Here is a 24104-nt window from a genome sequence, read left to right on the forward strand (position 1 = left end):
CACGAAGAATATGAATTACATTCCAGGGAGACATGCAATTATATCCCTCTTATCTACACCCTGTTTGCATAAAATCGAAGTAGCATACACAGGCAAACTCATGTTTTTGTTTTGCTACTGGACTATGTCCAAGACCTGCTCCCAGTCCCAGTTTTGCTTTGTTTTTTGTTGAAACAATGCTTCTGTTTTCCAAACATTAAGACACAAACACTGAGAATTTTTTTGCACCACTTTGAGTTCAAGCAAAATTGCTAGGAATGTATTATTGCTGCTGAAGATGCATCATCCACTCCTTAGCAGTGTGCACAAAATATCAGCAACATATCAATAAAGTCAATTGTCAAATATAATGTTCAATAAGTATGCATATAATCACATAGGACAGAAAAATCTTCTGCAACATTAAATGACAAGAAAGAAATTCAGTACCACTTATCAAACTTTTCAAATACATACATGTTTCAATTAACTCTTTCTAGCTAAATTATAGCAAACAAAAATAGCAATTGTAAGATAGTAAATGAATGGAACCGAAACCAGGACTTTCACATCTGCGAATTATTAGTCACAGATTTCCATAACAATACATTTTTTCCTTCTAGGTTAATTCAATTAAGAGGAGATTTGTCCAATTTTTTGCCAAATAAATTAGATTTAACATATTAACTTGGGAAGACATCAGAGGAAATTTACTGGGTTCATTAGGCTTAGGAAATTAAGTTACAGAAAATTGTTCTTCCTTGTAATAGATTTAAGCACTAATATTTAGCAGCCTGCCAAAGACATACATTTCTCATATAAATAGATATCTTATGACCTGAAAGAGCCACTACTTCTTCACAGCACCTGCAGTCATGATTTTGTAAAGGAAAGATTGCTCCTACTTGTGAGAGCTTCTAAAACATTTAGAGAACAGAATGGCTGATAATGTTAACTGCATTCACAGAAATTAACCATTTACCTATTATCTGGGCTACTTACAAGGAGGGATACTCAGAATAACTCCAAAACTTGAGTAACATGCTGAAGAGCACAGCAGCAAGACATTCAAAGCCAGGCAAGGGGGTGCCTTAGTCCTTGCTCAGGTGTGCTGGTCCTCAGTGCCAACTCCTGAACAGCCATAGCACCTGGCACCAGCCCTCCATGCTCTCTGGCAGCCAGGTCAGAGGGGCCAGCCACCTTGACACTCTCAGCACCCAGGCTTAGGGTGGCTTCTCTGAATTAACAGCAAGATTAATCCACAACCCAGAGAAAACTCCCATGACAGCTAACAGAATGCATGAAGGTAGAGAGGTGCAAATCCATAGTCTTGGAAGCTTGGGATGTATTCTGGTAGGATGCAGGTGTGGCCTGGAAGTGTAGGGTAACTTAAATACATAATACTTTACCTAAGTGATCCTACAATGCTACCTTTAAGCATCTTCTAGTAACAAGTTAAGCAGGGTGTGACAGCCTAGAGCTATTCCTAATCTGAATTAAGACAAGGAGTTTAATATCCTAGAAGAGAGAAAGTGGTCACAGACATTTTGACAGCTCAGAGAGTACAATAAAAGAGACATTAAGAACTCTCAGTCTAATCCCCAACCTGAATAGGAAGAGAAGAATTTGAGCTTCTGAGTCCTTTGCAGGATGACAAAACCACCTGGGTAATGACCTTTTGTGAGACCATTGTCCAGACTTACGATATTCCATCCTAGAGTTACAAAGGTTTTCCAAAAAGCACTGTGTAACAGAACCATATTCCTACAAATATTTGATGTTTGAAAACTTGCCCCACTATTAAATTAAAGAAAATGATTAAAAATTATGAAATAGAACTGTCTTACACATGAAGCAGAAACTGGAAAGGTTTGTCATGATCATCCTTAATTCTAGCAAGGAAGATATTTCTCAATGAGTTTGTTCCTACCAAACTGATTTATTCTGTCCCTATAAAGACTGATCTGAGTAGAACAAAGGTAGCAGCCTCCTCCTGATGTCACATGCAGTTAATGTTCAAATGAAACAGTCTGTTGTCTGTAGATAAATCTAGCCAAAATATCATAAAATAATAGTTTCTACTGGGACAAAAGACCAAGGGTACTAAACTATTTTCCAGTCTAAACACGTAGATAAATTGGGATGTCACTAAAAATCTACCCAGAAACAGCAGCGTAGGCTCCACAGAACATCCTCTCTTTTCTGCCTAATTTCACACCTCTGACTTCAATAGCTGATGCTGGAACCAGACTCTAGAAAGAGACATACCTTTGCTCAGTGGAAAACAACCAACTTGCAGTAATTAAGGGGCTTTACAGCAGGCCTTAGAATCACAGAATGGTTTGGGTTGGAAAGGATCATAAGATCATTTAGTTCCAAACCCCCTGCCATGGGCTGGGACACGTTCCACTAGACCAGGTTGACCAAAGCCCCTGTGTGATCCTGCATATATCAAAATAGCACTTCATCAGACATGCATAAGGTGGCATTTTCAGAAGTGGTGCAAACCACAGGTTTAAAATCCTTTATTTGGTAATAACAAATAACAATAATTTGATGACTGAAACATTCTGGTATGCCATACTGGCATAACTGCTAAACAGGCAGAACAGTACAAATGTGATATGCTAGGGCCCCGCCCACTTGGCAGTATTTCTAAATATTAAATTTGTATTTTCAGTCCTGTTTTCATCACTGCTCTCAAACATGGTCTGCCAGATGTAACCACTGAAATACTTGGTGATATCTGGAAGTACCCACTTAAGGAGATGGACAGAAATGGATGGAGATTTCTGTCTTCTCAGATCGTGGAGGTTTCTGCGTTTCTTTCAAATTCTAGAACTGAGAACTAATGTTTCAGAACAATACAATTGAAAACTATGAAGCCTGTGTGAAAGCAGATTATCCTTGGTAATTTTAGGCTCAATTCAGTCATATTCTAAATATATGCTTTTATTTTTACTACAGATAGACTGTATGGCTAGATGCATAGGGCTGGAAACACTCTATAGTTAAATTAGATTCCCCCATCTAACAAAAATAAAGTATTTTAGATTGATAAGGCTGCAAAAATAGGTGCTAAACAAGAATGGGATCTTCTAGGAATACAGTCAGCTAAGACAGCAGAAGTAGAGACCAAACTCTGATGTTAAGTTCTGCAATCTTTTCCTTCTGTCATATTTGTCTAAAAAGGTTCAAAAGAGTCAAGATAACACAAGCTGCTTAGCAACAGCTGATACCAATTTCCTACACTTCTTGTGCTGTGTCTGATGATCCACTTCATCACTTGAAAAGGATACAGATCTAAAACAAGTACTTGGACCATACACAGTCACCATAAAGATTTGTATTATTTCTTAGTGTCTTCTGCTTGGATAACAAATAATTGACAAAGAGCATCACAAAAAGAGAAAGTAAATAATTACAGAGTAGCATTTTTACAGCTGGGACATATTTTGGAGCTGGGCACATAGGAATCATTAAACTAGAAGAATGGTCAACTAAATTATGCTGGGCATCTAATTGCCTATTTGACCCACAGCTACCTTCTTATCTACTGCAAAGGGAACAAGACACTTTCTGTTTTTCTCCAGCAAAGTAACTTTTCTGTACCTTAAGACACCTGGCAAAGAGGTCATATTTTTCCACTAGAAACCCACAAGAATTAATATGCTAACAAGTGCTGGTTGCATCCCTGAATTTTGTGAAAGGCTTGCTTGAAATTACAGCTTCAGCCATATAAAATATCAGCTTTTCAGCACCTACTCCTAAGCTTGTACAGCTGGGTTTTGACCTTAGTGAGGTAGATGGTATAGATGGTTTAGCATATATATTCAGGATCCAAGAAAATAAAAAGCATACTATCATATTAACTTCTTTATTATTACTCCTTGCAGCATCAGTGGTTGGTTAGGGAAAAAAATAAGACCTAAAAATTCAAGTTTTCTAGATATTTTAAGGGTTTCCTAGAATATATATTGGAGTCTATAAAGCCATTCTTCCTGTTTGAGGATTATACTTACAAGTGACCATCTGGAAATTATCAAAATTCACAGGAACTAGAAAATATATACACAATGTGGTTTCATTATTCCCCACACTCCCATATCACCTCCCATGTCTAGAAAGACAAAACCTCTCATTTATTTATTTTGAAAATACTTGAGCAGAAGATTAAGCTTTTAGAGAGGATGACTAGAGTAAGAATATAAGGAACCAAACCAGACAATAGTGCTTTTCTAGCCTTGGCCATCCCTACCCCCTTCACAGTACCATGTCCCTATTATACAAATGTCACCATCCCCACACACTAAGGTACAACAGGCTGTCTCACAAGACACTGTCATCCCTGGTGAGCTCAATTTGACAGTTTGCCCATGCAACTCAAATAATCTGTGGCCTAATGAAGGCTTTGCTTTTTCTCTCTCTAATTATCACATCTGTATTGACATGCATTGGGAGGCCTGATTCAACCTCCCCACCCCAGTGCTGTACTAAACATTTTCTGTCTTCTGAGGTTTACAAAATATCTGCTATTATTGCAAAACATCAACTAAAACAGTGAAAAGTGTAATTTCAGTTTGGGGCTGTCTTTTACTGGAATAAAAAAATAAAAGCCCCACAGTTTTCATACAATTACTTCAGGCGTGTGGGGATTGATTCATTAAAAAAAATAACTTTGTGGCTTCCATGGTTTGATGCCAGTAGAATCATTAAAATAATGCGTCTTATATTTCTTAATGTGAGAATTCTCATTAACATGATACATCCACTGTTACCATATTCATCTCAAATTTGGTGCCAACAATTTCCAGAGTGACTTCCCATATAAAAAGGGTGATTGGAGAACTAATAATTGAAACAGACATTAACAAAGACAGTTTGATTATTAATAACCATCCCAGTTGCCTTCCTGTGGTAGCTTAAGCATGAATTAGATTTTTCTACCTGTAACACTGGTTGTTCTATGAAACTTTGAAACTAAACCACTAAAAGCCAAAACACTTACTGCAGGTCAAAGCATATGGAAAAAGTTTTGCTTAACTGCTTTTATTTTACTCTTTGAAGAAAGAGGGCATATTTCAGGTAGTGTATACAGAGTAGCTTTGCTTAAGACACTGTCTCAAGGTTCTGTAAATTTTTAACAGTGCCCTTTATAAATGTTTCAGGGGCTATAGAAATGAGACAGGCCTACAAGAAGTTTAATGGGTCCCTGTTTAGCCATTTGTAATGGGGATTTAACTGCTTTGTTTGTGAGCTTCAGCCAAGAAAACAGATTACCTTCATCAAGTACTAATACTCCAGAGTCAATCTAAACTCTGCTCAGCTATGGAAAGGTATCATGGGATGTCAATAAGTATTATAAACACTAAACCAGCAAACCTGTCAGCTGCTTTATAAAAAAATAGATCTAAATCTAAGCTCTAAGTTCAACACTGCTCTTCCATGTCCAAAGCTTTTTAAAAAATCGTGATGGATCATGAGGGGCACATTTCAAAATTCAAAATAATCTAGCCATAATTGAAACCCTCGCAGTGAAAGTAGTGCTCTCCACACACCAGTGAGCTAAAGACACGCATTAAGGATTAACAGAAAAACAATTTCAAGGCCTCAGAAATGACATCATATCCACCATTTCTACCACAACAATTTCCTCCTCATATTTGTTGTGTCCAGCTGACAGGAATAAAGCTGTTACTAGCACAGTGTGGAACCACTGCTCAGCTCGTCCAGGACATCCAGCTCTACAGAGCAAGTCAAAACAGAAGATTTATTGCCATGAGTCCCTGTGAATGACACCGCTGTAGTCAACTCTTAAACACAGTACATAGGAATCAAAAGCAAAAGTATGCCCCAATCTCCTCTCCAGATTTACTTGCACAAAGAGGACACAGAGGCTTGGCTTCACCCTTCTACGACCTGGCAGAGCCAAACTAGCTGCAAAGGAGGGGTGCATGCTGCACTGACTGCAACTGCTCCACAAAGGGAACCGAAAGAGCACAAGCAGCAGAAGCCAAGTCAATAATCTTCACGGGACTACTCTTCAAGCAGAAATCATGTCGCTCCTTTTGTCTTCTGGACTTATAAATTCCCATTTCTCCTTCAAAAGTTGTTTTTTCCTTAAACCAAGCACATGAATTATTTGTAGCCAGAAATCTTCCTAGTGCAGCTATCCATTTGGGAATGAGAGAGAAGCTCTAGGCCAGCCAAACTCTCCTGGGCAGCAAGCTGCTGCAAACCCTGTGCCAGCCAGGACTACTCCTAGCAGAAAGCAATTTGGGTAGCCTTTTAGCAGAGGCACTGCTGGGGCATAGACTCAGCCTGTCAGGGAACTGAGCAACATGACCCAGCAAAACCCTTAAGAGTCTAACTACCCTTCTTTTCATGTTGACTTGAGATAGATGAGGAACGTGCCTTAGCACTCTATTAGAACAGGGACAACACCGCAGTGCTCTGAAAGATGGAGCCCAGCCCAAGAAATTCTGCAGTACTGCTGCCTGATGCATAAGCAGAAATATCCTTTCTCCAGGGCTTTCAATCTGGTACCTTTTATGACCACTAACAAAAGAAAACTGAAGAAGGAATATCTTGTATGCTTTAGCCTTCATTTCCATATCCATGCCTGGAGCAATTATTTGCTAAATATTTTTAACGCCATTAAAATTTTTACAAAACTGGGATTTTGTTCTTAAAAAATTGGGAAGCTATAAGCAGGCTGCTGTCTTGTAGCATTCATACTTACTACATTTTGTGTTCTTGATAGTAAATATTCCTAAGAAGAAGAGTGGTTTGTGAAGGAAAAATCATAAGAGTTATATATGATTGGCATATGGAAAAACATAAACAGAACACTATTTGCATAGAAGTACATTAGAAGAATTTCTTTTATGTTTATTCAACAAATGTTTCCTAAAAGGTTTTCCTCCAAACCAAGCAATTTAATTTTCTTTTTAATGTTATTCTCAGTGGTTATAAACTTAATTAGCTTCTTAAGCTTCACATTTATTTGCATTTGAGATAAATGTAATCTCTTCTTAGTATAACTTTTTGAAATCAAAATATGGACTAAAAAGGTGCAAGTTTGATTAGTGGAACAGATACTGTAGCAAGTAATCATAGCAATGAGATGTTAATTGGTGTCTGGGTGGTTCTATTCATAGCAACAATAGGCCATAACAACACCCGGTGTCCTCTACTGTTCAACAGTATTTTGCCTTCTCATTTATCATACTGACAATTATATTGTTCTCAAATTTCCTGCCTGTCTTAACAACAGAAAGGTATATAAAATGAGACAGACACCTGTGATTTTTTGAGGCAGACAAAATCAGAAAGAATGTGCTTTAGTTTACCGTAACTCCCATTTTTTTGTGCAAGTTAGGAGGCTGGAACCAGACCAATTCCCCCACTCCTCTGCCCCCCAAAATGATGATAATTAAAAAAAAAAAATGGTTTGGTTTGGTTTTCTTTTCTGAAAATTTAGCTCCATGTATTTTCCTAACAGCATGAGGGACTGTAGCAGCGCTTTACCCAAGAAGAAAGCAATCAGGGTATGTACCAAATGCAATCCTACTCCCCTTCAAAAGGCACACAGTAAAGCAGTAAAAGACATTCAGGGCTCGACACACCAATCTTCACCCAGTGTCTTTTTGCTGCTGCTTTGCTTCACACTAGCCTTTTTTGTTTTCTCCCATTCTTATCAGATTATTATCGTTCTTATCAGTCACTCTGCTTAGAGACTTAACCACTAGAACTCTTAAATTTAACTGGTTTTCGGTTGATGTCAAATAAACATCCACGCCTCAAAGCAAAAGCATATAGGCAGCATAACTACATATGCTCAGTTTCTGCCCAGTTTGGTAGGTCCAACAGCAACAACACTCACTCCCAGTGGTCCCACAAACAACAAGAAACATTTGTGTGCAATACATGTGAACAGATACAGGTAAGTCATAGACAGGGCTCTGGGAGAGAAAGCAAGGGCAGAATGAAGAAATGCAAGATCACAGAAAAAATGCACCCCTGTTGCATCGCTCCTGCATTGCATGCCATCACCTACTTTTAGTTTTCACTCATTAAAGTGAATGTTACTCCTTTCTGTCCTTTCCTTTACATACACGTGCTAAGTTTCAATTTTACAGTAAAATTTATTCTAAACTGACTTTAATTCATACTCCCCTTGCATAATATTTGTACTACGTAGCTCACAAGTGAAGATTTTTTTATTTGGGTAATTTCATTTAATTTTCTGTTTTTCTCTTCCTAGCAGGAATCCAGGATTCATGTTAAACATCTTTATTGGCATCTTCTGCTAATGGCATTCCTCTCAGTGAGCCACTCACACTTCTGGGTCAGAAGTCTTTTTCATTTCCCCTCAGAATTTCGGTATTTAATTCATCTCAAGATCTGCCAATTTTGAATGTTATTGCACAGATAGCAGGAGTCATGGGGGAAAAACGAACAGCAAGTTCCTGACATCCAGAAAAATACACATTCAGGAGATGAAAAGGACAGCCATGCAGTTTATTTGAAGTTTATGAAACAAGCAACAGCTTCATAGAATCATAGACTACTTAGAGTTGGTAAGGACCTTAAGATCATCTAGTTCCAACCACTCTGCCATGGGCAGGGACACCTCACACTAAAACATGTCACCCAAGACTCCATCCAACCTAGCCACTGCCAGAGATGGAGCATTCACAGCTTCCCTGGGCAACATGTTCCAGTGCCTCACCACCCTGGCAGTAAAGAACTTCCTCCTTGTATCTAACCTGAACTTCCCCTGTTTAAGTTTGAAACCATTATCCCTTGTCCTATCACTACAGTTCCTGATGAAGAGGCCCTCTCTGACATTCTTGTAGCCCCCCTTCAGATACTGGAAGGCTGCTATGAGGTCTCCACACAGCCTTCCCTTCTCCAAGCTGAAAAGCCCCAACTTTATTAGCCTGCCTTCATATGGGAGGTACTCCAGCCCCCTTATCATTCTCATGGCCCTCTTCTGGACTTGTTCCAACAGTTCCATGTCCTTTTTATGTTGAGCCGATGATGTCTTGGTTTTTGTTATCAGCTCTGCTCCCAGGCTGAAAGTCAAAACAGAGCCCTGCACCAGCTACCAAGAAGGAGAAAAATGACTGCTACTGCTAAACCCAGGACAGTCTCGAATTGCCCCAACCCAGGTATAGGACCTTGTATTTGGCTTGGTTGAACTTCATAAGATCGGCATCAGCCCACCTCGCAAGTGTGTCAAGGTCCCTCTGGATGGCATTCCTTCCCTCCAGCGTATCAACCAAACAACACAGCTTGGTGTCATTGGCAAACTTGCTGAGTTTGCCCACTCTCCATGTCACCAACAAAGATGTTGAACAGGACTGGTCCCAACACCAGCCCCTGAGGGACATCACTTGTTACTGGTCCCCAGGTGGACATGACGCTATTGACCACAACTCTTTGCACGCTGCCATTCAGCCAATTCTTTATCCACCGGGTGGTCCATCCATCAAATTGATGTCTTTCCAGTTTAGAGACAAGGATGTGATGCAAAACAGTGTTGACACTTTGCACAAGTCCAGACAGATGATGTCAGCTGCTTTGCCCTATTCATCAGTTCCGTAGCCCCATCATAGAAGAACACCAAATTGGTCAGGCAGGATTTCCCCTTGGTGAAGCCATGCTGGCTGTCACCAACCACCTTGTTGGTTTTCATGAGCCTTAGCATGCCTTCCAGGAGAATCTGTTCCAAGATTTTATGAGGCACAGAGGTGAGACTGACTGGTGTGTACGTCCCTGGGTCATCCATTTTCCCCTTGAAAATGGGGGTTATATTACCTTTTTTCTGGTCATCAGGAACTTCACCTGAATGCCATGACTTTTCAAATATGATGGACAATGGCTTAGCAACTTCATTCGCCAGCTCCTTCAGGACCTGCAGATGGATGAATTTCATCAGGTCCCATGGACTTCTATGAATTCATATTCTTAAGATGATCTTGAACCTGATCTTCTCCTACAGTGGGCCTCAGGTCTTCATTCTCACAGTTCCTGCATCTGCCTTCCAAGACCTGGGTGGTGTGGTCAGAGAACTTGCTAGTGAAGACTGAGGCAAAGAAGTCATTGAGAACCTCAGCCTTCTCCAAAACCAGGGTAGCCAGCTCTCCCAGTCACTTTCAGAGAGCACCCAAAGAATCTGTCTTTTGTTTGCTACATACTTATAGAAGCCCTTCCTGTTATCTTTCACATCCCTTGCCAGATTTAATTCTAACTGGGACTTAGCTTTCCTGACCTGGTCCCTAGCTTCCCGTACAATGTTCCTGTATTCTTCCCAGGCCACCTGCCCCCACTTCCACTGTTTAGGAAAAAGCTTCTTTTTCCCCCTCTACATCCTCAACAGTAATTTATGAATCCATGGCTGCCTCCTGGCCCCTGTCACATTTCCTTCTAGTCAGGATGCAACTCTCCTGAGCTTGGAGCAGATGATCCCTGAACATCAACCAGCAGTCTTGGGCCCCCTTCCCTCTGGGGCTTTATCCCACTGAACCTTACTAAACAGGTTCCTGAAGAGGGCAAAGTCTGCTCTCTTGAAGTCCAGGGCAGTGAAGTTGCTGCACACTCTTTTCACCGTCCTGAGGATCTTGAACTCAATCGTGATCACTATACCAAGGCTGCCCTGGAGTGTCACATTTCCAACCAGCCCTTCCCTGTTGGTGAACACAAGGTCAAGCATGGCACCTCTCCTTGTCGGCTCCTCTATTACTTGCAAGAGTTAGTTGCCTTCCACAAAACTGAGGAACCTCCTGGATTGCTTGTGCCAGGCTGTACCATCCCTCCAACAGATATCAAGATGGTTAAGTCCCCCATGAGAACAAGGGCCTGCGACTGTGAGCCTGCTGCTATCTGTCTACAGAGCACTTCATCCACAGAGCCCTCTTGATCAGGCGGTCTGTAACAGGTCCCCACAGTAATGTCCCACATTACTGTTCTCCCTCTGACCCTGACCCACAAACTCTCTGTTAATTGATCACTTGTCCCCAGACAGAGTTCCATACTCTCCAGCCTATCACTGACATAAATAGCTACTCCCTCTCCCTGTCTGCCTGCCCTATCTTTCCTAAAGAACCTATAACCTTCCATTCCAACACTACATAGGAGTCATCCCACCATGTTTCTGTGATGCCAATGATATCATATCTCTGCAGCCATGTGCACACCTTTAATTTCTCGTTTATTCCCCATACTATAAGCATTTGTAAAGAGGCATTTGAGCCAAGGTCCAACTGAAGTAGACTCATTGGCTAGAGTGGCTGAAATAGCTCTGCATACCTCCAAGCATTTATTACAGGTACTGGTAGCTGACTGGGAGTGCTGAGATGGAATGATGCCCCCCTCCCCCAACACATCTAGTTTAAAGCTTTCTTGACAAGTCTGGAAAGCCTCCTACCGAAACAGCTCTTCCCCTTTGTTAGACCAGCTCCACCAGCTTCTAGTAGGCCTGGCCTCTCAAATCGAGTCCTATGTTCTAAATACCCAACTCCCTGACTATGGTACCACTGTTCTAACCATTTATTAACCTGGCCAATCCTCCTAGCCTTTTTAGGGTCCTCCACTTTGACCTGAAGGATTGATGAAAACAAACCATCCAAGATCTAGAGCCCTTAACCACTTCTCCGAGGGTTCTGTACTCCTTAATGATTCCCAGGCTACTGGGTCAGGCCAACAGATTAGTGCCTCTGTGCCTTTCAAAGTAGTCACCTACTACTGTGACCAGCCTCTTTCTCCTGAGGCCACTAGCAGTGATCCTCTTTACTGCTGCATCAGCTGGTTGTTCATTTGGTGCTGGGGGTGTTTCCTCGTGAGCCCGCTACAGAGCTGAAGAGTGGTTCTGGGTGGGGATGTCGGATTTTGAAGGAAGCACCTTGGTAGCTACTGCCAGCGCCCCGTAGCTCAGCCCCTGCTGCAGAAGGACCTCCATCAGGGAACACCCAGTGCATCCCTGCCCGTTGCTCACCCTCGCCTCACGAGCCCAGTGCAGGCACTCGCTACGCTCCGAGCCCGCACTGCGGCCTCGTCTCTCACCGGCTCTGTCTGGTGCCGGCACTGCCACCGCCGGGGCAGTCAGAGCAGGGCTCCCAGATCGGACCCTGGCCCTTACCCGAGCGCTCACCAGCTTGCTCGCTGCTGGCTCTCCCTGCCTGCACTGGCTGCTGCGCCACGCTCTCGTCACCGCACTCCCTGGTACGGGTTTTACTCGCTCAGAGAGGAGCGGTCCCTTCTGCCACTGCCCCCTGTGAGTCCCTTCTCGCCTCAGCGGAGCTGCCAGACCTTGGGCAAGGCCTGCGGAGGGCTTGAGGCTCCCTCGGTGGCTCCTGCCGCCCAGAGCTTATGCTCCTGGCTGCGGGGTCTCCCCTCGCTCCGGTGTTGAAGGCTCCTCTCTGGAGATACCTCGGCAAATACTCCAACTTTATGCACTAATGTGCATAGTCCCTGCTTAAGACATGAAGATCGTCAACTTATACCATTAGGCTGTACTACAAAATCACTGGTGACGGAACACTGGAACAGGCTGCCCAGGGAGGTTGTGGAATCTCCTTGTTTGGAGATATTCAAAACCCGCCTGGACACGTTCCTGTGTAACCTTATCTAGGTGTTCCTGCTCCGGCAGGGGGATTGGACTAGATGATCTTTTGAGGTCCCTTCCAATCTCTAACATACTGTGATACTGTGATATTTTTCTCATAGGACAGGCCACTTTAGTGGATTTAAATTCTTACCTACCAAAGATTTCTAAAGCCATATTATGTTAAAATTATAATGCAATTTTGCTTTCGTTTCATACGCAACATACATTCAATGCATTAACTATCCCATTCTCAGATAATGTACATTATTTGACTGGCAGACAGGGAAAATAAAAGTGCAGTGGAAAATAAATGAGAGGACAGACTTTTCCGCTATCCCAGAAATTTTGAGTAGATTAATTCTGCAAATCTAGAACTCCAAAACTTGCTCTCAGATTCTAATACATGGCCTTTCTTCACAAACTCTTACTGCAAACAAACACTGACATATTGCCAGAGCAAACACACACCTCTTCACAGATAAATGAAAGTTCTTGCACAGAAATCCTTATGATTTCACCTTCCTTCTGAGGCAAGTCCTGGCACCCCAGTGGACAGGAAGCTAAATATGAGCCAGCAGTGTGCCCAGGTGGCCAAGAAGGCCTGCAGCATCCTGGCTTGTGTCAGAAATAGTGTGGCCATCAGGATCAGGGCAATGATCATTCCCCTGTACTCAGCACTGGTGAACCCACACCTGGAATCCTGTGCTCAGTTTTGGGACTCTCACTACAAGACAGATATTGAGGTGCTGTAGTGCATCCAAAGAGGAGCAGCGAAGATGGTGAAGGGTCTGGAGAGTAAGTCTTACAAAGAGCAGCCTAGAGAACTGGGGTTGTTTAGCCTGGGGAAAAGGAGGCTCAAGGGAGCCCTCATCACTTTCTACAAATATCTGAAAAAGGAGGTTGTAGCAAGGTGAATGTTAGTCTCTTTTCCCAAGTAACAACTGATAGGACAAGAGGAAACAGCCAAGTTGCACCAGGAGGCATTTAGATTGGATATTAGGAAATATCTCTTCAACAAAAGAGCTGTCGTTCATTGGAACAGGGTGCCCAGGGAAGGATGGAATCACTATTCTTGGAGGTATTTAAAAGACGTGTAGACTCACTTAGGGACCTAGTTTAGCGGTGGACTTGGCAGCATTAGGTTAACAGTTGGACTCACTGATCTTATAGATCTCTTCCAGCTTAAACAATCCTATGATTCTGTATTGCCCAGCATTTTGAGAGCCTCAAGCTTTCATTCAAAGAACAGGATTGATCATTCAAAGCTGTCAACACACAAATGTCTCTATTGGTGAAGCAGCCTTAAATGCTGCTAGAATTATCAAGCCCAGGAAGGGTTCTTTCTCTTTTGCCTTTTTACGTTTCTTCAATGAAGAAAAAAAAAAAACAAAAAAAAAACAACAAAAAAAAAACAATTCCCCCCCCCCAAAAAACAGCGCACACACACAAAAACCCCAAACAAAACAAACAAACCCCCCAAAAAACCACCTAAATAAATAAATAAATGCATACATAAATAAATAAATAAAGCCACACCACCAGGTTTTAGAAAAGCTAAATCCGTAAGAGTCCCATACACATGCTCTATATCTTTAATTTCTCAGTATCAGAGGAAATTTTAATCTAGCTGAAATAGTAAACCTTTTCAGCAATTGTTATCAGAAAGATTTTTGTCCAACTTGTATATGAAGGATCCATGCTCTCCTGATAGATCTGTTCATACATATTCCAAACACAGTGTCACCTGGTACACTGAAACCACTTAACCACCTAAAATAAAGAAACAATTGACCTAAGGTAGTTTTAACTACTTCTGTGAACTGCCTGCAGGCAAACAACTCCTGCATGTAAAATAGGTTCCTGATCCTCTGAAATTGATTGACTAAAACAATTACAATCAATTAACACTCTTCAAGGGATTGCTGCAATCCAAAGAAAGAACTAAATCAGCCAGGTGACCTTTAACATTAATAGACACCAGAACATTTACATATTAAGTTCTTAAAAAAAAAAAATATATATATATATATATTACTCCAGGCCCTGATCCTAAGCTGATGTGAATAAACAACAAACCTGAATATATTAGAACAACAGGGAGCTCAGCGTCTTCAACCAGCTGAGAATGTACCGCTCCAACATGCTCCAAGAGAAAAGCGCATCAAAGGAATAACTAAGTATTTCATATTAAAAAAAGAGAAAACTGAGATGTTTGAACTACAATTGCACTATGCAAAAATACAGAAAAAAAAAAAAAGGAAGTAAAGATTTAAGGCCATGAAAGGACACACAACAGATTTGTCTCCTATACATCCAACATTCCTCATCAGAAAACCTTTGAAGCTTGGAGATTTCCTTCATTTTAAGGAATATGAATTAAATCTTCTTTTATATAGCTAATTTTCATATAGTTTTACACACACCTATTCAGGCAAGAATGTGCAGATTGATTACAGCTGCTCCCAAGAACTGTCTTACCACTCCTCTCCAATGACTTACGTTGATAAATGTGCTGACTAAATTCAGCATCATTTCCTCGGATGCCACGATCGACAAAGAGATAGACAACAGAATAGCAAAGGCATATACAGCCTTTGGAAAACTCCATAAAAGAGTCTGGTGCAATAAACACCTGAAGAAAAGTACAAAGATCAGTGTCTACAGAGCCATTGTATTGTCTACTCTTTTATATGGGTCTGAATCATGGGTCATCTACCGTCATCACCTGCGACTCCTGGAACGCTTTCATCAGCGCTGCCTCCGTACAATTCCAAACATCCATTGGACTGACTATGTGTCTAATGTCACTGTCCTCGAACAGGCAGGGGTCACCAGCATCGAGGCCACATTGCTGAAACTGCAGCTGCGCTGGGCAGGGCACGTCTCTAGAATGAAGGATCACCGCCTCCCCAAGATCGTGTTTTACGGTGAACTTGCCACCGGTAGCCGCAAGAGAGGTGCCCCAAAGAAGAGATACAAGGACTCCCTGAAACAATGCCTTAGCCTTGGCCATATTGACTACCATCAGTGGTCCACCTTGGCCTCCAATCGGGAGACTTGGAGCACACCATACATAATGCCGCTGACTCCTTTGAGAGTTCACGAAGAACTAGTCTCGAGGAGAAAAGACAACACAGGAAGAATCGTGTCCCACCTGTTCCACCCAAGGAGACCTTCTGCTGTACTTTTTGTAGCCGGATTTGCCTATCCCACATTGGCCTTCTTAGTCATCAGCGCGCCTGTAGTAAGCGTGGGTAAATGCCCTTCCCAAATCTTCGTTCGCGAAGTCAAGCCATGATGATGATGATGATGAATGAAATTCAATTAGGCTAATTTTTTTATTGACTAAAATGAAGTTATCTAATATATAACAGATTTTGTCTGACTACCAAAAGGTTCATTCTCAAAACTTATTTCAAAAATACCTGCTTTCAGAATACTATAGCAATCTTTAGAAATTGGAAATAGGTTGCATTCTCTAAAATAATATCCAACAAATATTACTTGCACTTAGAATCATAGAATAGTTAGGGTTGGAAAGGACCTTAAGATCATCTAGTTCCAACCCTCCTGCCATGGGCAGGGACACCTCACACTAAAACATGCCACCCAAGGCTCTGTCCAACCTGGCCTTGAACACCAACCAGGGATGGAGCATTCACAGCTTCCCTGGGCAACCTGTTCCAGTGCCTCACCACCCTGTCAGTAAAGAACTTCTTCCTTATATCCAATCTAAACTTTGTCTGTTTAAGTTTTAACCTATTACCCCTTGTCCTATCATTACAATCCCTGATGAAGAGTCCCTCTCTGGCATCCTTGTAGACCCCCTTCAGATACTGAAAGGCTGCTATGAGGTCTCCATGCAGCCTTCTCTTCTCCAGGCTGAACAGCCCCAACTTTCTCAGCCCATCTTCATACAGGAGGTGCCCCAGTCCCCTGATCATCCTCGTGGCCCTCCTCTGGACTTGTTCCAGCAGTTCCATGTTCTTTTTATGTTGAGGACACCAGAACTGCACACAATACTCCAAGTGAGGTCTCATGAGAGCAGAGTAGAGGGGCAGGATCACCTCCTTTGACCTGCTGGTCACTCTCCACTTGCTTTCCTATTTCACAAAAGATTAGAAAATGAACCAGTGACTTACTTCACAGTTGCCAAGGCTCTTGTATCTTTACCATCCCTGAAGAATATAAATTCCCACTGAATTTGTATTTATGTAATTGATTATAAAAGGCATCAGGATCTAAACCTTATTCAGTTATTAACAACTTAGCCTGAATTAACTCACTGGTGAGAGTCCAGAGCCACCTGCCAGTACAGAAGACATTTTACATGCAAACTCCTGTAACTCATTCAGCACAAGGTGAAAAAAAACCAACAAACAAACAAAAAAAAACCAACCAATCAAACCACAAAAAGCAAACCAACATTAAATGTGGAGTTGTTGTCCATGTACTGAAAAGTATTTCTTGACTATGTCTGAATCTTGCAGAACCACATACCAAAGAGTTTTAAGTGAGATATTGCATTGCTTGTCATTGAAAGCATTTCATTAGAAAGAGTGCTAAAAAAAAAAAAAAGTTAAAATAATTAATTCCCATTAGTTGGATCACAATGACCAATTCTATTCTTATGCTGTATGTCTGCTAACATCCAACATATAAGTGCTGTTAGCTGTTCATGACAGATCAATGTTTTTTGGGGATAATAACAATACAGAACACATTTTATTAATTCCTTAGAGAGAATGGCATTCCCACTTTTAGGACTAGTCAGTTTGGAAAGCTGAACAGTATGAAAGGCTTGCCTGGTTCAATCTCTTTAAAAGGATGTTGGAACTGGTAGGTATGGTATAACACTGAGAAGAGTGATTCTGATTACACAGTGTATCCAAAAATTAAGCATTTAATTCTAGCTTAGATATAATATCACTCCCAGGACTTATGAAAGTGCCTCCAATTTTCAAAAGGCAGGGTCGAATCAATACTGTCTCTGGGTGCTCCTATATCTGTAGATTAGACAACTCTTATTCACAGTATAGTGGTAGAAATACCATTATCACTCAAGATTGATATGTCTGTGAATGTTGCAAAGCTCATTTCTGTTTTCTTCCTACATTTAAAGCCAACAATCTCAAAATATCTCCTGCTCTCCAGCTATTCTGTCACCCTCAGGCATATGTTCAGGGTGTGTCATATTATGTAACTACATAAGCATATTACCATCTACAAACCTGTAATAAGTTAGACCAGTAGCATTTATCTACAAGCTTTTAGCAGCAGCAGTAATCAGTGCATTTTACTAAATGCTTCAACTGTTCTAAAGAGATGGTTAACAGTGCCTTTGCCTACTCAGCAGCTGACAACGCAAGCCTGGTGCATGAGCACCACACCAGGCAAGCAATAAGGACATCCCACAACTCATAGCTTTTTTTGCCACAACCAAGAAGTGAGATCACTTTGTTAATATGAAGGGAATAATCAGTGCCTGCCTCCAGGGTGAATGAGGAGGTAGAAGGCAGTGGTATTCTGCATGGCAGACTGGCTTGAGGCATGCAGCATGGGTCCCAGCTACAGGAAGACACTCAAAGTTCATAAGTCAACTAAGGGTCAGTGATATAGTCTAAAATATATTATTTTTTATGATCCAATTTATGTCTTGGGGCTTAAAAGGAGAACAAAGCTACAGTAACCAAGATCAATTAATTCTGAATGGGATATTCACAAGGGAGAAGGGATTGTAGTAAGGTACATTAATAAGCTACAAGCACCTTATTAAACTAAGCCTCTCCCAGTTGTCCCTTTGTAGTCAAGCCGTCCAGCTTCTGCACTTAATACCAACTGAGTTGCCTTAATATGACCTTTTGTTAGTCCAAAGTCTCTTTTAAAGTAACTCTGCTACAAGAGAAAGACATAGGCTGACAAGCTGAGCTGAACAAAGAGATAGATCTGCCACTGCCCCAAAGAATGTGGCATAGTTCATAAATATGATGTTTACAGTCCCAGCTGCAAAATGCTAGGTCTCTTTTCCTGCTTGAGGTCTAGGAACATAATCTGCTAAAAGACAAACTGATCCAGTATTTAGATGGGATCAACATAGTTATATATACTGCAAGGGCAGAGCTACATGTACATGAGGTACCTAGAGGGAAAAGCCTACGAACTGATCTTTTATTGTTACAAAAGACTTCAGCCATGTGAAGAAGACTGAGTATCTCCAGTATAGTATTTCTGTATATCTCAGCAGAGAATCTGACTATATTAGCAACATAAGAGAGATCTATATCTGTAGCATGATTTACAAATGGACTGTACCAGCTATACAAAATAGAGGGGTAACTAGGCACTTACTGAAATTGCTCAGAATAGAGCCAGTGCTGGAATCCTGGCAGGGGATCTTACCTCTCCAAGAACACAGCAAGGCTGCACTCTGTGATAATGAAGAAGCAGAATACTGGTACCTACAGCTAGGATATCCTTGTACAGGATGCTATCCTAGAAGTCTTTTTCACACCTCCCCATTAGGCCCACAAGGATTTTATCTGACACGTAACAGAACTGTGTTCAGCTTGTTAGCAAGAGCAATAACTGTGTGCCCATTTCCTTCCTGTTCTTCATCTCCCTCTTCGTGCCAGGACTCAATTTTCTGCTCATCTTGAACTTTTGAGTCTAACCAAACTAAAGGCATTTAGAATGTGACCTAATACTATAAAAATATGTGTTAATATAAGTATTTTTTAGTTGTTAGGCTTTCTCTAGGAAGATGAAAGCACTACAGTATAATTTCTGATCAAAATAAGGGATCTGGAATATTATTCACTTCCTCATCAGGGAAGTCCCCTGTAGCAGCAACAGAAAGAGGCTAATCCCACCTGTCAATGATAAATCTTAGTTGTGAAACATATTCAGACCAGGGTCCTGTTTGAAAATGTCAGATTCCTGGTAGTGATGGTCTGGCAGTCCTGGTAGTGACGCATTTCTATTAAAAACTTAAATGATCCTAAAAAAACAACAGAAACAAAAATATTTCTTTTGGGGAGCTTCCACAGTGGGTAAATCAGTAATGTGCAAGATTAAATATTCTGAGGTCTTTCTTCCTTATTTCTTTCACTTTTATTGCATAGTAACTTCTTCTTCTAATCAGACTAAAAAGCTGAATCTGAAGGGAATCTTGAAAGAGACAGAAGTAATGATCTCTGACCACTCAACATAGTTGACTGCCTGTATGTTCATCTCTAGAATAATTTTTCAAAACTAAAAAAAAAAAAGAAGGAAAAAAATCCAGGTCCTGAGGACAGCAATGAGTTTTGGTTAACTGAGAAACTAGGCAGCTTGGTGACAAGGTCCTACCTCCTCTAAGCATGAAGAGACAAAAGGGAATATGAAACCAAAGAGTGTAGTAGTTTATCTCACCACCACTCCCTACCAAAATGCATATGTATGTAACTGATTCTTAAGAAAAGGAAACAAGGATAATAGAGACCTAGAGAAACAGGGAAGCCAGTGGAGAAAAGGCTGTATCTAAAATAATAACTATGATTTTTGCCAAGCAAAAAAAGTATAACTTCCACCTGGAACACTTTACACTTGCAAAATAAGCTCTTAAAAATATTTACCATAAGCTTTAAAACACGTATAAATACTACATAACCTACAGAAAAATGTGTTGATGTAACTGCTTGCATATTTGTTCTGGGTCCAAATACTGTTACACAATTTTCCTGATTTTACTGACATATGACTTAAGAGTGACCCTTACTCTTTAAGGAGATACAAACTAAACTGAGTCATCTAGAACATTGTTTTTTTAAGATCTATGTATCTTAGAGAATAGAGCTTTCAAAATTAGTGATCAGAATTCTGCTGAGGGTTATATTTTCCCAGTAAATTGTAGAGAGATTGTATACTTTTATATGAAATAGATAACAAAAGATAGATAATTATTTATATTATACCTCTATTATGGAAAATATTTCCAGTATCAGCTTAAATTTGTGATCAAACATTAAAATATTCTTGAGCTCTCCAGAGTTAAATTGACTTGTGCTAAAGTTCAGAACTCACTGAATTAGAAGAAATAGTTCACTTAGTGGATAAAGAAATGTCAGTGAGATCAGTGTCAAGCAAGTACTAAAGATTTGTTTCCAGCTTATCACTGCTCGCACTGACCCTGTGCCTCCACACCTTGTTACTGACTGTCTGACTTGCATGTTGAACTGTCCCTACCTTTATCAACAAGTGAAAAAAAAGCCACCCTTCTCCCAAAGGGAAAATTCTAAATACACATGGCACAATGTCTGTTGTAAGCTAAGCCTTCTGTGTAAACTGCAACTATGACAATGAGGTTCCTTGAGTTAGAATAAAATTTCCTTTCACAAGTGTTGTTTTATGCAATGCAAGTATATGTAGAACACATTTCTTTCATCCTAAACATGTACATGTTTAAGTTGCACTGTGCATAGAGAAAAGGCGTGGTGAACTTTACAGCCTTACTGTGGTAATGGATAGATTAATTTTGCTACTTTGGCACTGAAATGGAAGTTACCCACAAGACTTCTGCACCACCCTCATGTCTTAGAAGTTGCATTGTATTCCCATATGCCTTCCACCACATGTCCTTACCACCACCTTATTTCAAAATAAACAATACCATCCAGAAAGGCAGTAGACCCAAGCTTGCTTTTCAGACTGGTAATGCTTAGCATGAGTTCCTGGGGAAAGGAAACCTTTCAGTGGACAGAACTGAAAACACTTTGTCATCTTCAGGATGAGGACTGTGCAGAGAAGCTGCAGACTAGTACTCCCTTCTTCTTTCTGGGTAGATCATGTTCCAGGCAGACTTCAACACTTCCTCTGAAGTGACCAGAACAGTTCATAACACCTGACATACTAAAATACTTATATAAGTTTTAATTTATAGTCTGCAGTTGCATCTGCCATACTATATTTTAAGCAGTAAGGCACTTTGGACTAAAAATTAACATTTGACAGGGGCCGAGCTGCTGAAGTGACATCAGGAGCAGCAGAGCTTCCAGAGAAAATCTGATTCAGATCTCCAGAAATTTTAAGACGAGGATTTCTCAAACCGCTAGTATATTCCAGTGCATAAAACTGCAGAGTGCTTCAAGAAAAAAATAATCAAGGTAAGAGACATTTACATGGTAAAAAAGATTAATCTTCTTGATAACCACACAATCTGCCACTCCACCTCTAAGCACTCAGCTAACGAAGACATCTTGCAGTGTTTGAAGCTCTTACAACAAAAAAACTCTGCTAACACAGAATGTTCCAATTTTCACCAGCTGGAGAGAAAATCAGGTCATTGAATCAACTTCTGAAGAGGATCTCAGCTGAGAGAAAGCTGATCCTCATACCTTATGGAGAGGAAAAGGCAACGATCTGCAGTCAAGAGACTATAGGGAAGCTTCATCCCAAAGAAGGCAGCAGCACCACCCAGGTACTCCTGCACCCAATACCCCCTCAGACCCTCCAACCTGGGTGACAGTCTGCAGAAAAGGCCCCAGTTTGGCTACTCTGAAATTGTTCCACTAGAAAAGCTGCTGCACATGAGTTTTATATCTATAATGGATGAGAATACAGCATAGGTTATCAGATGTCTATGTTGGCTTGTATAATTCAGCTGTTTGGCATGCTATTGAATTTGCTCAAAGGAGGCATGCTCATGAAAACTGGATGACATTTGTAGCATATCTCTCTATTCACTGATCTGACATCAGTCTTACTGAAAGAACCAGAAAAAGATCTGAATTATTACTTTGTATCTATTAAAAAAAAAACACCCATATTTTTGTTTCTTAACAGATAAACTAAGTACTTCTAGGAAAAAAAAAGAAGACAAGAAAAAGATGAAAATGCAATCTGTTGCTAGTTAAATTCAATATAGAATACAGTGGGAAAAAAGGCTATCGCTTTTTAAATAAACCAAGTGAAGTTGCAATAAGCACAGGCATTTCCAATAGTCTAAAAGAATAAGACACAATACAACTTTTAAAGAATGTGTTTTCTTATAGATGGCTGTATGCTATTTGCCATCAAATAAATAGTTAATTCAGGTAAGTCAAAATAGTTCTTATTGTATGAATAAACATAATTTTTTCAGCACCTCTTTAATAATTCCATGTAAATTGCAGGCACAAATAGAAAACACTGCAAGGAACTACCACAGTATCGTAGTGTAATTCCAATTGATCCTAAATTGGGGAACAAAGGATAATCTATCTTTCCTGTATTCCAACGTACTCAGATCACAATGTTATAAACGTTTTGCAACTACTGCCTGAGATACAATTTTAAATTCTAAGCTGCTTGCATTTTTAGTTCAGAATTCACCTCATTCATTGAAATGTTACCTCAGCATCTATTAAGGTTTTGCCTTGAGCAAGGAATTATTGGGATTTTTGTTTTATTTTGTTTTTTTCATTTTTACATTTAAAAGCTGTCTGCTTCTAAAATGAAGCTATTTAATCCCTTGTCATCACATGGTCATAAAAATTGCAGGCAGACAGAAGTTAGCAATGGCTGCTTCACAGGCCCCACAGCAATGCATGGTAACAGATTTTCAAAGCAGTTCAAAGAGTCCAGTTTCCATCTGTGTTTGGTGAAGGGTGCAAAAACCTTGGGGCCATCTGAAAATTCTGCTTCATCTCTAACACTTGGAATAACAAAGGTGTTATTTTTCAAAGCCACATTCTTCCCTCCTGGGGTGGCTCTGCAGATATAGTTCAGGGAAGGTGGGAAACTTCAGAGTAGATATTCTCCTTCTAGACTTTGCCTCCTTCAGGGAGTTCTTTTGAGGATGTCACAATGGTGGCCTATATAACATGGGTTACTGCCAGCAGAGGCCAACAGTTAATGAACCCTATAGACAAATTCTTTCTTCTGATTTCAGTACAAAAGTCTGCAGGAAAACATCCATGTTTCCCCTACACAACCTTCTCTTCAAGCCCAGAAGTGTTATTTGATCAAAAGAAAGTAGAGGGTGCTCTACACCCATTGTACAACCCATGCCGCATAATATGACACAGGTATTCATTACATCTAGATAAACCAGCTTCACTAAACAAAACAATATGAGAGCAATAACAAAGAGAATTATTAGTTTGCTTTCTTCTTGATAAGTAGCCAGTTGCTAATCTGCACCTCATTGTCATACGCAGGGCAAGTGCTTCTCTGGTATTTATTTCTACTTCGCAGCTGTATAAAGTAAGAAAAAAAAAAAAACAAAAAAAAACCCAAACTTGCTAGATATTTGTTGGTCATGTCATATAATATTCCTCTACTAACCATTTGCTGTGATGGTATCACACAAACACATGCCAGAACAGAGATACAGAGAATTAGTTGATCAGAAATCAGATATAAATATGCAAGAGGCAAAAGCAATGACTATGATAATCTCCTTAAGTTTCCTTTTAAAGAGGTTCTGGGCAACAAAGGCTTTTGAAGTAAAAAAATTGTAACTTTTCAGTATCACCAAACAGGAAATATATTTTTC

Source organism: Neopsephotus bourkii, unplaced genomic scaffold (genome assembly GCF_033783945.1).
Source record: "Neopsephotus bourkii isolate Nb327-2 ecotype Australia unplaced genomic scaffold, CSIRO-AGI_Nbou_v1 NB_1574, whole genome shotgun sequence".
Lineage (NCBI taxonomy): Eukaryota > Metazoa > Chordata > Aves > Psittaciformes > Psittacidae > Neopsephotus > Neopsephotus bourkii.